General features: G+C 50.5%; 1 protein-coding gene across 2 annotated transcripts in view; it reads left to right on the top strand.

Annotated features, from left to right (window-relative positions):
* LOC137535603 (zinc finger protein 852-like) overlaps nt 1–17,045 on the top strand; it is a 127,537-nt gene that overhangs the window by 83,335 nt on the left and 27,157 nt on the right. Inside the window, exon 1 of one of the 2 annotated variants that reach the window (XM_068257458.1) lies at nt 14,730–14,888. The exons of the other annotated variant lie outside the window; for it this stretch is intronic. The gene's annotated coding sequence lies outside the window, so the exon portion shown is untranslated. Of the gene's footprint in view, nt 1–14,729; nt 14,889–17,045 lie in introns of those variants that run through there. 2 annotated transcript variants of the gene reach the window in all.

The following is a 17,045-nucleotide window of genomic DNA, read 5'->3' as shown; positions in this document are numbered from 1 at the left end:
TGTGAGGTGGATTGTGCTGCCTGCTCCGGCTGCCTCCCCCTCTTCCATTAGATCGGACATTGCCTTGTCCAGCAGGCAAACCAGGGGCATTCACTCACAAACGGATGCCCACTCCTGGCTCACTATCTCGGTTCCCTGCATAAATGGAGTCAGGGCCAGGCACACTTGCTGTATCTGTGTCCACTGAGCTGCGGTGATGATCACTTGAAGTTGCTGGTTGTCTTCACTGCATATGTAGTTGGTAAGAGCCAGGGGCGTTCCTAGGGTCCTTGGAGATTGGGGGCACCTGTGGGCACTAGGTGGGGGGTATATGCGGCGCGTGCAGTGGCAAAAATGGGCGTGGTCATGCAGTGAGTGGGCGTAGCCATGGGTGGGGCCAAATGTACATGAACTTAGCAGCGGTGTAAGCTACAGATACACGGGCCTGCCCATTGAAATACTGGATGGAGCCCCCTGTCCTTTATTTAGATAATTTACAATCAGTATAGGAATAGATCAAAGATATATACGCACATACAATTTTGATTGGTCAATCACTGACCAATTTTACCACCCCCATGCAGTAAGTGGGCCAACAGACAATGAATTTGATGAACAGAGCTAAAATTGGCTAATCAAAATTGTATGTGTGTACCAGGCTTTCCAACTAATACTATACATACTGAAATTAGCAGGGATAAGCATACAATACAGCTGGTTTACAATCAGTAAAGGCACAGAGTAACACCTTACACTGTACACACTGGAGGTAAATCAGCACACAGTGCAGGCACTAGAGAACAGCGTATACTGTACATACTGTAGGCAGCAGAGATCAGCACACTGCAGCTAGTTTCCTGTCAGTAAAGGCACAGAGTAACACCTTACACTGTACACACTGGAGGTAGATCAGCACACAGTGCAGGCACTAGAGAACAGCGTATACTGTACATACTGTAGGCAGCAGAGATCAGCACACTGCAGCTAGTTTCCTGTCAGTAAAGGCACAGAGTAACACCTTACACTGTACACACTGGAGGTAAATCAGCACACAGTGCAGGCACTAGAGAACAGCGTATACTGTACATACTGTAGGCAGCAGAGATCAGCACACTGCAGCTAGTTTCCTGTCAGTAAAGGCACAGAGTAACACCTTACACTGTACACACTGGAGGTAGATCAGCACACAGTGCAGGCACTAGAGAACAGCGTATACTGTACATACTGTAGGCAGCAGAGATCAGCACACTGCAGCTAGTTTCCTGTCAGTAAAGGCACAGAGTAACACCTTACACTGTACACACTGGAGGTAAATCAGCACACAGTGCAGGCACTAGAGAACAGCGTATACTGTACATACTGTAGGCAGCAGAGATCAGCACACTGCAGCTAGTTTCCTGTCAGTAAAGGCACAGAGTAACACCTTACACTGTACACACTGGAGGTAAATCAGCACACAGTGCAGGCACTAGAGAACAGCGTATACTGTACATACTGTAGGCAGCAGAGATCAGCACACTGCAGCTAGTTTCCTGTCAGTAAAGGCACAGAGTAACACCTTACACTGTACACACTGGAGGTAGATCAGCACACAGTGCAGGCACTAGAGAACAGCGTATACTGTACATACTGTAGGCAGCAGAGATCAGCACACTGCAGCTAGTTTCCTGTCAGTAAAGGCACAGAGTAACACCTTACACTGTACACACTGGAGGTAAATCAGCACACAGTGCAGGCACTAGAGAACAGCGTATACTGTACATACTGTAGGCAGCAGAGATCAGCACACTGCAGCTAGTTTCCTGTCAGTAAAGGCACAGAGTAACACCTTACACTGTACACACTGGAGGTAAATCAGCACACAGTGCAGGCACTAGAGAACAGCGTATACTGTACATACTGTAGGCAGCAGAGATCAGCACACTGCAGGTAGTTTCCTGTCAGTAAAGGCACAGAGTAACACCTTACACTGTACACACTGGAGGTAGATCAGCACACAGTGCAGGCACTAGAGAACAGCGTATACTGTACATACTGTAGGCAGCAGAGATCAGCACACTGCAGCTAGCTTGCCGAAAAATATGAGGGTTACATTGTGTGGCGTGTGTAGCCAAAAAATAGGTGTGGCCATGGACCAGAATGTGGGTGTGGTCACGGGTGGAGACAAGTTTACATGAACTTAGCAATGGTGGGACATTAGATTCTGACAGTGGTGGCGAACCTTTTGGAGGCCGAGTGCCCAAACTGCAACCCACAAGTCACTTATCTATTGCAAAGCGGCAACAGCAATTTAAACTAAATACTGTACAAATGTTTTAACTCATACATGAACATTATGGAAAATCCAAGTTGAAAAACTGTGAAGATAATTTAATCCATTCTACTCCTGAAAAAATGTATTCATTTTTTTAGAACCTCCCAGTTTTATTTTCTGTTTTAAAAAGCTAAAAAAGTAGGTTTAATGGTATTGTCTCATATGATGAGGATTCAGTTTTTCCCATAATCTCGCAATTAGCAATCATGAGGGCCCCCAACAAGACAAATTCAGCAGTCATGAGGCACATAAATAGACAGCATTTCACATAAATAGGCAGAATGCCCACTTAATATGGTAGACACCTCTCACCTGGCTTCTGAATTCTCCTGTACTGGCTGCTGTACCTGGTAATACTGTTTTTTGCTGGATTGGGGATGATGTGTGAGCTGAAAGGCCTGGCTGGCGGTGATGCTGTGGCCGGATTGGCTGGCGGTGATGCTGTGGCCGATGTTGTGGCTGGGTTGGCTGGCGGTGATGCTGTGGCCGTGCTGGCGGTGATGCTGGGCTGTGCTTGGCTGGTTGAAGTAAATGCTGGCCTGACTGGTGGTGAAGCTGTGGCATTTTTGACAATGATTCTGGGCTGGTTGGCTGGTGGTGATGCTGTGGCTGGGTTGGCTGGCGGTGATGCTGTGGCTGGGTTGGCGGTGATGCTGTGGCTGGGTTGGCAGTGATGCTGTGGCTGGGTTGGCTGGTGGTGATGCTGGGCTGGCTGGGTTGGCTGGTTGAAGTAAATGCTGGCCTGAGTGGTGGGGATGCTGTGGCCTTTTTAACAATGATTCTGGGCTGGTTGGCTGGTGGGGAAGCTGGGCTGGCTGGCCTGGATAGTTTAGGTAGCGAAAGGTGCCCCCTAGCACCAGGAGTCCCCCAGTTTAGGTAGTGACAGGAGCCCCCTAGTTCAGGTAGAGACAGGAGCCCCCCCAGCTCATTTAGTAACAGGAGCCCCCGAGTGTATGTAGTGACTGGTGCCCCCCAGTTCAGGTAGTGACAGGGACCCACCAGTGTATGTAGTGACAGGAGCCCCAAGTTTAAGGAGTGACAGGCACCCCCCAGTTAGGTAGTGAGTGACAGGGACCCCCAGTTGGGTAGTGAGTGACAGCAGGGACCCCAAGTTAGATAGTGAGTGACAGCAGGGACCCCCAGTTGGATAGTGAGTGACAGCAGGGACCCCCAGTTAGGTAGTGAGTGACAGCAGGGACCCCCAGTTAGGTAGTGAGTGACAGGGACCCCCGTTTAGGTAGTGAGTGACAGCAGGGACCCCCAGTTAGATAGTGAGTGACAGGGACCCCCATTTAGGTAATGAGTGACAGCAGGGACCCCCGTTTAGGTAGTGAGTGACAGGCGCACTCCCTACCTACCTTGCCGTGTCAGACCTCAGGATCAGCGGGCGAGCCGACCAGTTAGAGCAGGCACCTGGCGCAAATAGCAGTGTCCGCTAGGTCCTAGCGCCCGCTCTATCTGGTCGCCCGCTTATCTGGGTCTGACGCTGCTGTCTGGCAGGACAGCCGGGGGCAGCGGCGGCCAGGAGATCCGTGGCACCCCAGGACAGATTGGGGGCCTGGGCCCCCCAAAAACAGGGCTAGCGATGCCCCTGGTAAGAGCCGTCCTGTGCTGCAACAGCCGCGCCAACACCACCAGAGTTGAGTTCCAACGAGTTGGGACATCAATAATTAGCCGGTGTGATGGCAGGCCCTGGATCTGCTGCAGGTGGGCTAGCGTTGCAGAGGCAGTGGCAGAAATGGCACACCACCTTCCAGGCATCTTCCAGCAGCTTCTCCATCCCTGCTTCTCCATAGCTGCCTTCAAAGCAGTTAACCTGGGTTCGATTCTTGGCCAATGTATGTGAGGTTGCTTTTGACATCCTACAAATCCCTAAGCAAGCTCATTTTTTCTCTTGGGTATATCACAATGGTACATGCTAGGCTGGCTTCAGCATGTAGCGTTGGTGGTGGTATAGTGGTGAGCATAGCTGCCTTCAAAGCAGTTGACCTGGTTCGATTCCTGGCCAATGTATGTGAGGTTGCTTTTGACATCCTACAAATCCCTAAGCAAGCTAATTTTTCTCTTGGGTATATCACAATGGTACATGCTAGGCTGGCTTCAGCATGTAGTGTTGGTGGTGGTATAGTGGTGAGCATAGCTGCCCTCCAAGCAGTTGACCTGGGTTTGATTCCCGGCCAATGTATGTAAGCTGGCTTTTGACATCCTACAAACCCCTGGAAGACAAGACAAGAGAGGAGGAGGAGGTGGAGGGTAAAAAAAAAAAAAAGCATAAGAACAAGATTAGCTCTCAAAAGAGCTGTTGTGGGGTGCTATTTTAGGAATAACAATTAGCCAGGAGCAAGCTAACAAGCTTACAAGAGCCTAACTAATCTTTCCCTATGAGAGTCTGCCAGCAGCTTTCCCTTCACTAATAACTACAGGGACACAAACGAATATAATGGCCGGCGCTTCCTGCCTTATATAAGGGGGGCTCCAGGAGATAGTGTAGCCTGATTGGCTACAACGGGCCTGCTGACTGTGATGTAGAGGGTCAAAGTTGACCCTAATGGTGCACTATGGGGGCGAACCGAACTTCTGGGAAAGTTTGCGTTTGCATGCGATCGCGCACCACCCAAAGTTTGCCTAGAACCGTTCGCCGGCAAACCATTCGGGCCCTCTCTACAGCACAGACACCTCCAAAAAACACAGCTATTGTGTTCATATAATCTCTATGGCACCTAGTGTTGGTACCACGGCACAGGTAAAACATTAAAAAAGGAGAGGTTCCAGGAAGCTGTCGTACTGCTGCAGTTGGGGCCTCCCCACAACTCGGACAGCACAGACATTTCCAAAAAAATTACACAGCTATTGTGTTTACATAGTTGACCATGGCACTTAGCATAGCCGGCCTTTGTCCTGAGCCACCGGAACGGTCGCTTAGGGCGCCGGCTACCAAGGGGGCGCCTATAGCTGGTTACCTACACAGGGAGTGCAGAATTATTAGGCAAGTTGTATTTTTGAGGAATGATTTTATTATTGAACAACAACCATGTTCTCAATAAACCCAAAAAAACTCATTAATATCAAAGCTGAATATTTTTGAAAGTAGTTTTTAGTTTGTTTTTAGTTTTAGCTATTTTAGGGGGATATCTGTGTGTGCAGGTGACTATTACTGTGCATAATTATTAGGCAACTTAACAAAAAACAAATATATACCCATTTCAATTATTTATTTTTACCAGTGAAACCAATATAACATCTCAACATTCACAAATATACATTTCTGACATTGAAAAACAAAACAAAAACAAATCAGTGACCAATATAGCCACCTTTCTTTGCAAGGACACTCAAAAGCCTGCCATCCATGGATTCTGTCAGTGTTTTGATCTGTTCACCATCAACATTGCGTGCAGCAGCAACCACAGCCTCCCAGACACTGTTCAGAGAGGTGTACTGTTTTCCCTCCTTGTAAATCTCACATTTTATGATGGACCACAGGTTCTCAATGGGGTTCAGATCAGGTGAACAAGGAGGCCATGTCATTAGTTTTTCTTCTTTTATACCCTTTCTTGCCAGCCACGCTGTGGAGTACTTGGACGCGTGTGATGGAGCATTGTCCTGCATGAAAATCATGTTTTTCTTGAAGGATGCAGACTTCTTCCTGTACCACTGCTTGAAGAAGGTGTCTTACAGAAACTGGCAGTAGGACTGGGAGCTGAGCTTGACTCCATCCTCAACCCGAAAAGGCCCCACCATCTTTGATGATACCAGCCCAAACCAGTACTCCACCTCCACCTTGCTGGCGTCTGAGTCGGACTGGAGCTCTCTGCCCTTTACCAATCCAGCCACGGGCCCATCCATCTGGCCCATCAAGACTCGCTCTCATTTCATCAGTCCATAAAACCTTAGAAAAATCAGTCTTGAGATATTTCTTGGCCCAGTCTTGACGTTTCAGCTTGTGTGTCTTGTTCAGTGGTGGTCGTCTTTCAGCCTTTCTTACCTTGGCCATGTCTCTGAGCATTGCACACCTTGTGCTTTTGGGCACTCCAGTGATGTTGCAGCTCTGAAATATGGCCAAACTGGTGGCATCTTGGCAGCTGCCCGCTTGACTTTTCTCAGTTCATGGGCAGTTATTTTGCACCTTGGTTTTTCCACATGCTTCTTGCGACCCTGTTGACTATTTTGAATGAAACGCTTGATAGTTTGATGATCACGCTTCAGAAGCTTTGCAATTTTAAGAGTGCTGCATCCCTCTGCAAGATATCTCACTATTTTTGACTTTTCTGAGCCTGTCAAGTCCTTCTTTTGATCCATTTTGCCAAAGGAAAGGAAGTTGCCTAATAATTATGCACACCTGATATAGGGGTTTGATGTAATTAGACCACACCCCTTCTCATTACAGAGATGCACATCACCTAATATGCTTAATTGGTAGTAGGCTTTCGAGCCTATACAGCTTGGAGTAAGACAATATGCATAAAGTGGATGATGTGGTCAAAATACTCATTTGCCTAATATTTCTGCACTCCCTGTACTGAGGGCACCCACACCTGATTTCCTATACTGGGGGCACCTATTGCTGGCTACCTTTACTGAGGGAGGGCACCTACTCCTGGCTACCTATACTGGAGGCACCTACGCTTGGCTACCTATTGGGGGGGATGGAGACCTTCAACTTACTTCCTATACTGGAGGCACCTATGCTTGGCAACCTATATTGAGGGCACCTACACATGAGATCCTATACTGGGGGGCACCTATACCTGGCTACCTACCTATACTGTCTGAGAGCATTTTTTTTGGGGGGGCGCACTGCGGCTATAATGCGTGGTGCAAATTGTCGGTGCTGTGCTATCATTCTAAATGGGGGGGGGGGGCTGCTAACTGTCCCACTGATTGTTTTTATTAATATTCCTAAAAGGTTCTAGCCTTCTTTTTTAAGTACATTCAGGATAATGCACTCTTTCCATACATTCATGGTTATTAATAGTATTTTTTTCTATTATACATACGTGACATGTCACGGAGATCTGTGCATTTGGCGTGATGTGTCACGACGTCAAAAAGGTTGGGAACCACCGTCCTAGGATATATCTCAGGAGAGAAGGGGAATTGCATATGGGCCTGTGCGTGTGTGTGCGCATGCACAAAGATGATAAAGGGGGGCACGAAAATCAGGTTTTGCTCAGGGTGCTGTGAAACCTAAGGCCGGCCCTGGCACTTAGTGTGTTGGTACCACGGCTGTGAAAACAAATGAGAACCTGGCTTGATGAAGATGGAGTCAGGAGGTTGTGGTGGTAAAGGGTGGTGAAGCAGGCATAGTGATTCCCACTCAGCCACTTCATTTCCCCCTCTTGCCAACAACAGGGGCCAGGAACTCACCAACCGCCCAAGCCTGGTTCATCTTTAAAAAAGTCAGTCTGTCCACAGACTGGCTGGACAGACAAGAGCGCTTCTCAGTGACCACGCCACCGGCCGCACTGAAGCACCTTTCTGACAGCACGCTGGAAGGCGGGCAGGACAGCACTTCCAGGGCGTATTGCGTCAGCTCGCTCCAGATATCCAGGTGCTTGATCCAGTACTCCAAGGGGTTCACAGGGGTGTCAGTGTCAAGCCCACTGTAGGACCCCATATAGTCGGCCACCATCCGGGTCAGGTGCTGGTTCTGGCTTTGAGAGCCGGATGCTGCTGCAGGCACCTCCTCTGTAGGCAGCGGTACTGGCGTGGCGTAGAGCGCCTTTGTCAGAGACAGCAGATTTGTTGGGCGCCTGCTGCTGCTGGATGCAGGCACCTGCTGCTGTGCTGGCTGGACTGTGACAGAAGGAGGGGGAAGTCTTAGGGAAGGCTTCCGCCAAGCGCCGAACCAGAATCCGCTGCAAGTCCCTGATTTGGCGTACAGGGTCTACTCCTACAGGCAGGAACTGAGACAGCTTCAGCCGTGGTTCCAGCATCAGGGTGATCCAGATGTCCTCCCGAGCACGCATCTGCTTCACCCTTGGGTCTTTGCGCAGGCACTGCAGCATGTGCACTGCCACTGGGGAAGAGGACTGCCATTCCGGAGCCTCATCTTGCTCTCTCCACCCCTGCACTACTGCAGCTGCACTCCGCTGTGCCCCCTCCTGTTCATGGTCAGGGACCTCCAACTCCTCCAAGTCCTCCTCAACCTCCTCCTCTTGCCTCACAGAGGTGGACTGTGAAGGTTGCTACTGCTGCTCCTGCTGGATCAATGCTGCCTCTCCCACTTCCAGCAGAGCATCGAGGGCCTTTTCCAGCATGCACACTATGGTCACCCACTCACACAGCGATGCATGGTCCTGACTGACCATGTTGGTGGCCTCCAGGAAGGGTGCCAGCACCAAGCACACCAGCTGCATTTTTCCCCAATCAGCACTGAGGTTGATGTCCGGGAAGTGGGTGGTGCCGGTCCCCAACAAGTTGGCCTCCATGGTGGCATTGACCAGGTAGAGGTTGACAGCCCGCCTCTGTTCAACCAGACATTCCAACATTGCCAGGGTGAAATTCCAGTCTATAATGAGCCGGTGCCGTGGGAGGTTCAGCTCCAGCTGCACGGCTTCCAGGGATGCTGTGGCACCACCCGAGCGGCAAAAATGACCCACGGTTTTCCTTGCCGCTCCCAAAAGCATGTCCATCCCCTGGTAGGTGCGCAGAAATTTCTGCACCACCAGGTTCAGGACGTGGGCCAGACAGGGGATGTGGGTGAGGTTTCCCTGGTGGATGGCGGCAACCAGGTTTGTCCCATTGTCGGCCACCACCTCTCCGACTCTGAGGCCTATGGAGGTCAGCCAACTCCTCTCCTGCTCTCGGAGCTTGGCCAGGATGTGGTATGCCGTATTCTTGTTCTTCCCCAGGGTGACCATCTGCAGCAGCACTTGGCAGTGGTGGGCCTTCACGCTGCTGGTGAGGCGGGGGTGTTTGGCGGCGGATGGAACCGGATCAGAGCTGGAACCTGCTGCACTTCCCCTGACCCTGTTGCGGGGTGGCACCACCCACTGGAGGGATGATGCTGCTGTCCCCTCCTCACCCCCTTCCACCAAACTGACCCAGTGCACGGTGAAAGAGAGATACCAGCCTGTCCCAAACCGGCTTGACCATGAGTCCATGGATACATAGACACGCGCACCCACTGCATGATCCAGCCCATGCTCCACATTGACCTTCACAAAATGGTGCAGTGCTGGGATGGCCGTGCATGCGAAGTAGTGCCGGCTGGGGATTGGCCAATCCGGTGCTGCGCACTGCAGGAGCGCATGCATCTGGCTCCCCTCCTGCACAAACGAGTATAGGAGGAGCTGGGAGGACATGGCCTGTGTAAGCAAGCCGTTCAGCTGGCGTATGCAATGGCTGCTGGGAGGCTGAGCCCTGAGCACGAACGATTCACTCAGCAGGGTCTGGTGATGGTGGCGTTTTAGGCTTGCATGGGAAGCCGAGGAGGGAGCTGAGGAGACCACTGAGGAGGACTGGCTGCCTGAACAGGCCTCAGTGTCAGCAGGAGTGGCAAAGGAGGTTATGGTGTTCTGACCCCTGAAAGCTGACTTCCTTCAGCCTCTTGAACTCCAAATGCTCCGTTTGGTGTTTATTGGCCAGATGGTTGATTAAGCTGGAGGTGCCATAAGTGGAGGGGTTAGACCCTCTGCTCAGCTTCACTTGGCAGAATTTGAAAGTTACAAACTTGCTATCAAGTGAGGGCAGATGAAAAAACTGCCATATTGGGGATTGTAGTTTGCCCTTACGTGGCTCAGAATGGGATGCTGCTGTGGATTTTCTCCCGGTGGTGGTTGGGGCCTGGGGTTGAGTGGTGCGGCTGGTGGTAGTAGTGCCACTGGCAGATGGAGCAGCAGGCTCTGGGTCACGCATTGCATGCCCACTGCTGCTCCTGCCAATCCCTGCAATGTTGATCCTGCATGCCAGACCCACTGACTCCTCCTCCTCCTCCTCAGAGCTGACATGCCCCTCCGGTCGTTGGTAGTCCGGGTCCTTCACCTCATCATCAAACTCCCCTTCATCAAACTGCTGGGATGATGAGCCCGCCTCAAACTCCTCTTCTGCTGACACATCATGGAGCCCCCCCCCCCCCCCCCCAACAATTACTGTCAGCATCTCACTCTTCCGCAAAGCCAATTTTGCTGAGAATGTTTTCTCTAGGGCTGGTGGTGGCCTCACTGGCCTGCTTATCGTCATCCACCATCACCTGCATCACAGACGCAGCGTTTTTCTCCTCCAATTTGCGCCACTGACCCTGCTTGAAAATGTCCGCAACACGCTGCTGCGTCTCTGCAGTGTGACTCCCCCTAACAGCTGGACGGCCAGTGGGCAGTGGCAGAATGGAGACTGATGCGGCAGAACTGTTGACAGCGTTGCTCACTCTCCTCTTGGCCTTGCTTCCCCTCCCCCGGCTGCCAGTGCCAGACATAGTACAATGTGTTGATGTCACAGATGATGTGTGGGGTACTTGTACTTTATTAGTGGGCTTGGACTGTGAATCAGCACGGAGTGACAGAACGCAGAGTACACTGACACTGCTCAGCCAGCAGCACAGCAGCACTGGAATAATCTGTAGTAGCAGCTAACGCAGTAATACTCTCACTTCTCTCTAACAACTAATAGCACTGCACTAACTACACAATATATATAACACAGTAACTATGCAAAGAAACTATACACAAACTATACACAGACTAGCTAACTACAACACAGTAAAACAATAGTGTACAGAAGGTGTTTAACTGTAAAAACGCTGGGTTTATCACTCAGATACTGCACTTGCTTCAGCCAAACACACTGGATTGTCTCTCTCAGTGGCAGTCAAGCAAGGATGAGATTTTCATCATGGCTCCCTCCTTATATACAGGAGGGACTGGCCAAGGTTCCCCTCTGTGATTGGTTGCTTGGGATTAGGCTGGGAGCCCTCTGATTGGCTGAATGACATCATGGACGTCATCTCCATGGTAACAGTACTCGGATCCAGATATCCGCATGATATCCGGGCATGCGACCAACTATCCGCGGTTTGCATTGGGCACAGCTATCTGGAATCCGGATCCGGTCGGATAGGCCTAAAAAATTCGGATATCCGGGTCTACGCGGATATCCAGAATCCTGATGAGCAGCGCTGGGTAGGAGCTGAAGGAAAGAAAAGTCAGAAGAGTCAGGAAAGAGTTAACTGAGACCACTGCTGGCTAGGAAGAAAAAAAACCTAAAGCCATAAATTAAGGTAGAGATAAGAAAGTGTAATTAACAGCTGATGGGGTCAGTGTCACAGCTGTAAAAAAGAGGTGAAGAAACTAGCAGAGCTCAGTGATGTTTGGGAATGCCTGCATTAAAACTCAGCCTAACTTAGTTCTATCTGCTTTGTAATGTAAATCCCAGGGTATTTCTCACATCAACTTGTATGTCCATCATACAGAGGACATACAATCAGATGCTGATTGTCATCAGGGCCGGGCCGACACATAGGCTCACGAGGCTATGGCCTCTCTGCCCGTCCTAGGAACGCCCACTCCACTCGTCGCTATTAGTTCCTATATTTACAGTGCGCTGGGGTGTTGCACCATGTATGGTCTTGAGGTAATTTAGCTCAGAACGATAGAGTACTTATAGCTGTATTAGTACATTATTGCTAGCGGTGAGTGGCATGGACGTTCCTGAGGACGGCCAAAGAGGAGGAAGTACTGACACTTCCTCCCCGCCCGTCATCGACGTCCTGCTCAAGTCAAATATTTTGGCTGAGCAGAATGAGGGGCGCTAAAGGGAGAGGAAGCTGCTGTGATTTCTGTCACAGCACAGCGAATAAAATAACATTAAAAGTACATTATTTTAAAGCAAGGTCAGGGGTACTTTAAAGAAGAACAGTAACCAAGGATGGTTAAACCTATAGCACTTACTATAAGAAGGAGGGGGAGACGAGACAGCATTAGCCAAGCCAGGGAACCTCACTGTGCAATAACGCATTCTGACCAGCAGGGGGAGCCCAGTCCAGCACTTACAATAAGCAGGAGGGGGAGGGGGAGAAAGCAGCAGCCAAGCCAGGGAACCTCACTGTGGCAATAAATCATTCTGACCAGCAGGGGGAGCCCAGTCCAGCACTTACTATAAGCAGGAGGAGGAGACAGCAGCAGCCAAGCCAGGGAACCTCACTGTGCAATAACGCATTCTGACCAGCAGGGGGAGCCCAGTCCAGCACTTACTATAAGCAGGAGGGGGAGGGGAGACAGCAGCAGCCAAGCCAGGGAACCTCACTGAGCAATAACACATTCTGACCAGCAGGGGGAGCCCAGTCCAGCACTTACTATAAGCAGGGGGGGAGGGGAGACAGCAGCAGCCAAGCCAGGGAACCTCACTGTGCAATAACGCATTCTGACCAGCAGGGGGAGCCCAGTCCAGCACTTACAATAAGCAGGAGGGGGAGGGGGAGACAGCAGCAGCCAAGCCAGGGAACCTCACTGTGGCAATAAATCATTCTGACCAGCAGGGGGAGCCCAGTCCAGCACTTACTATAAGTAGGAGGAGGAGACAGCAGCAGCCAAGCCAGGGAACCTCACTGTGCAATAACACATTCTGACCAGCAGGGGGGGCCCAGTCCAGCACTTACTATAAGCAGGAGGGGGAGGGGGAGACAGCAGCAGCCAAGCCAGGGAAACTCACTGTGCAATAACACATTCTGACCAGCAGGGGGAGCCCAGTCCAGCACTTACTATAAGCAGGGGGGGGGGGAGGGAAGACAGCAGCAGCCAAGCCAGGGAACCTCACTGTGCAATAACACATTCTGACTAGCAGGGGGAGCCCAGTCCAGCACTTACTATAAGCAGGAGGGGGAGGGGGAGACAGCAGCAGCCAAGCCAGGGAACCTCACTGTGCAATAACACATTCTGACCAGCAGGGGGAGCCCAGTCCAGCACTTACTATAAGCAGGAGGGGGAGGGGGAGACAGCAGCAGCCAAGCCAGGGAACCTCACTGAGCAATAACACATTCTGACCAGCAGGGGGAGCCCAGTCCAGCACTTACTATAAGCAGGAGGGGGAGGGGGGAGGGGGAGACAGCAGCAGCCAAGCCAGGGAACCTCACTGTGCAATAACACATTCTGACCAGCAGGGGGGGCCCAGTCCAGCACTTACTATAAGCAGGAGGGGGAGGGGGAGACAGCAGCAGCCAAGCCATGGAAACTCACTGTGCAATAACGCATTCTGACCAGCAGGGGGAGTCCAGTCCAGCACTTGCTATAAGCAGGAGGAGGAGACGGCAGCAGCCAAGCCAGGGAACCTCACTGTGCAATAACACATTCTGACCAGCAGGGGGAGCCCAGTCCAGCACTTACTATAAGCAGGAGGGGGAGGGGGAGACAGCAGCAGCCAAGCCAGGGAACCTCACTGAGCAATAACACATTCTGACCAGCAGGGGGAGCCCAGTCCAGCACTTACTATAAGCAGGAGGGGGAGGGGGGAGGGGGAGACAGCAGCAGCCAAGCCAGGGAACCTCACTGTGCAATAACACATTCTGACCAGCAGGGGGGGCCCAGTCCAGCACTTACTATAAGCAGGAGGGGGAGGGGGAGACAGCAGCAGCCAAGCCATGGAAACTCACTGTGCAATAACGCATTCTGACCAGCAGGGGGAGTCCAGTCCAGCACTTGCTATAAGCAGGAGGAGGAGACGGCAGCAGCCAAGCCAGGGAACCTCACTGTGCAATAACACATTCTGACCAGCAGGGGGAGTCCAGTCCAGCACTTGCTATAAGCAGGAGGAGGAGACGGCAGCAGCCAAGCCAGGGAACCTCACTGTGCAATAACACATTCTGACCAGCAGGGGGAGTCCAGTCCAGCACTTACTATAAGCAGGAGGAGGAGACAGCAGCAGCCAAGCCAGGGAAACTCACTGTGCAATAACACATTCTGACCAGCAGGGGGAGCCCAGTCCAGCACTTACTATAAGCAGGAGAGGGAGACAGCAGCAGCCAAGCCAGGGAACCTCACTGTGCAATAACACATTCTGACCAGCAGGGGGAGCCCAGTCCAGCACTTACTATAAGCAGGAGGGGGAGGGGAGACAGCAGCAGCCAAGCCAGGGAACCTCACTGTGCAATAACACATTCTGACCAGCAGGGGGAGCCAAGTCCAGCACTTACTATAAGCAGGAGGGGGAGGGGAGGACTTGCACGGCAGCTCTGACTTCTCACAATGGCTAGAGTAAAGAGAACCTGCAATGACAGTGATCTCGAGGCCGCCATGTAACATAATGCCAGTATTAGACTTTCCTGCTGCACTCAGGAATGTGCTGCCACAAAATGGGCATGTTTGCCCAAAAGCAAAATGGCCGCCGACACCTCCTGCCTCTAGTGACTCACAGCGCATGCTCAGTACAGCGATGACGTCACCCCAGGAAATCAGCACAGTGCAGTAATAGAGAACTTCCTGCTGGGGGAGGGGAGCAGCTGAAAGGGACATACACACTAAGCAGGAAATGACACTGCAGAGAGGAGGCCACAGGGGTCAGGACAAGGCTCTACTCACTGACCTTCTCATACATGTGACTTGTGTGTCCCCTGATTGGTAATAATAACCTCACAGCACATTTACAGGCAGAATCACCCCTCCAGGTAAGTCATTGCAGTGTTACTTTTCTTACCTTCATTATTTATAGTTTTGCTCTTCAGGAGCTTCAATGTAACATAGATCAGGTGACAGCAGAGGAGACAGGTGACAATGTAACATTGATCAGGTGACAGCAGAGGAGACAGGTGACAATGTAACATAGATCAGGTGGCAGCAGAGGAGACAGGTGACAATGTAACATAGATCAGGTGACAGCAGAGGAGACAGGTGACAATGTAACATAGATCAGGTGACAGCAGAGGAGACAGGTGACAATGTAACATAGATCAGGTGACAGCAGAGGAGACAGGTGACAATGTAACATAGATCAGGTGACAGCAGAGGAGACAGGTGACAATGTAACATAGATCAGGTGACAGCAGAGGAGACAGGTGACAATGCTCTGTGACTCATGCCTAAAAAGAGAACCTCTCTCTTCTATTTATGCCTTAAAGGTGAATGGAGGCTGCCATATTTATTTCCTTATAAGCCATACCATTAGATGTAATCTGGCAAGGGCAGGGCTCTCTCCCCTTTTGTGTCTTGGGATTCATTATACATTTTATTCATCATGCTCCTCCTTTTGTATCACTTCTGTATTTTGTCACCAATTATGTATTTTGTGTAACGGTGTATTCCATTTGTCTGTATCATTATGTACCCCACGTTCATTTCTTACTTTGTACAGCACAGAGTATCTTGGTGCTTTATAAATGTATAATAATACCAGTTGCCTGGCAGCCCTGCTGATCCTCTGCCTCTGATACTTTTAGCCATAGCCCCTGAACAAGCATGTAGCAGACCAAGTGTTTCTGGCGTTAGCCGCATGCTTGTCAGATCTGTCAGTGTCAGACGGAGCGGGACGGAAAAAGGTCGCATTGTCGGTCGCGCATGCCACAAGATGTCAGGCCGAAATTGGTTGGTCAGGTGTGCGGCGGTGGATTTTGGAACGAATGAGGAAATGACAGAAACCCCACCACAATTTATAAGTGTGCCCAGTGTGTGCATTTATACATGACCTGTCTGGTGTCAGCCTCCAGGGGTGGGGTGTAACCCCAGGATGTATGCTGACATGGAGGCATGCAGAAAGTCTGAGGAGGTCATAGGACACCTGTCACTCTGTCAGGCTTTTATATCACTGCTGTGACTTGTTTGCCAGTTTTCTAGTGGTCCCCCTACATGTGTATTGCCCCCTTCAGGTATCTTTGTGTCCCAGATAGTCCCCCAGTATAGGGAGCTAGAGATACCATTAATATTAGATAGCCAGAGTATTCGTAGCTAGATGGGCCCCAAAGGCTAAGTAGCAAGAAGGGCCCCCAAAATAGGTAGTCATATTGACGCTAGTCTGCTTTATGGGACCCAGCAGGAAACCGCATAGGGAAACCTCGCTAATGGGATTGGGTGGGCGGCACCCTCTCAAATTTAAGTTGCAGATAGGTTGTAGTAAACTCTGCGCACACTATTCAGCCAATCACAACGCTTCGTGCTGTAGAGGGCGCTGTGATTGGAGAAATGTTCCCTGCTGGGTCCCCTAAACTAGACTGGCACTGCCAAATTTTTCCCCAATAAAGTTAGTCTTTGTGTGTGTGTGTGTGTGTGTGTGTGTGTGTGTGTATAGCCAGATAGGTCTCCCAGTATACAGTGGGTTGCAAAAGTATTCCACATTTTGTCACATTACTGCCACAGACATTAATCAATTTTATTGGAATTCCACGTGAAAGAATTCCACGTGAAAGACCAACACAAAGTGGTGTACACGTGAGAAGTGGAATGAAAATCATACATCATTCCAAACATTTTTTACGAATCAATAACTGCAAAGTGGGGTGTGCGTAATTATTCAGCCCCCTGAGTCAATACTTTGTAGAACCACCTTTTGCTGCAATTACAGCTGCCAGTCTTTTAGGGTATGTCTCTACCAGCTTTGCACATCTAGAGACTGAAATCCTTGCCCATTCTTCTTTGCAAAACAGCTCCAGCTCAGTCAGATTAGATGGACAGCGTTTGTGAACAGCAGTTTTCAGATCTTGCCACAGATTCTCGATTGGATTTAGATCTGGACTTTGACTGGGCCATTCTAACACATAGATATGTTTTGTTTTAAACCATTCCATTGTTGCCCTGGCTTTATGTTTAGGGTCATTATCCCGCTGGAAGGTGAA

This window comes from Hyperolius riggenbachi, chromosome 10 (assembly GCF_040937935.1).
Source record: "Hyperolius riggenbachi isolate aHypRig1 chromosome 10, aHypRig1.pri, whole genome shotgun sequence".
In the NCBI taxonomy this organism is placed as follows: Eukaryota; Metazoa; Chordata; class Amphibia; order Anura; family Hyperoliidae; genus Hyperolius; species Hyperolius riggenbachi.
Note: the sequence above shows the minus strand (reverse complement) of the source record. Positions and strands in the feature narration are given on the sequence as shown.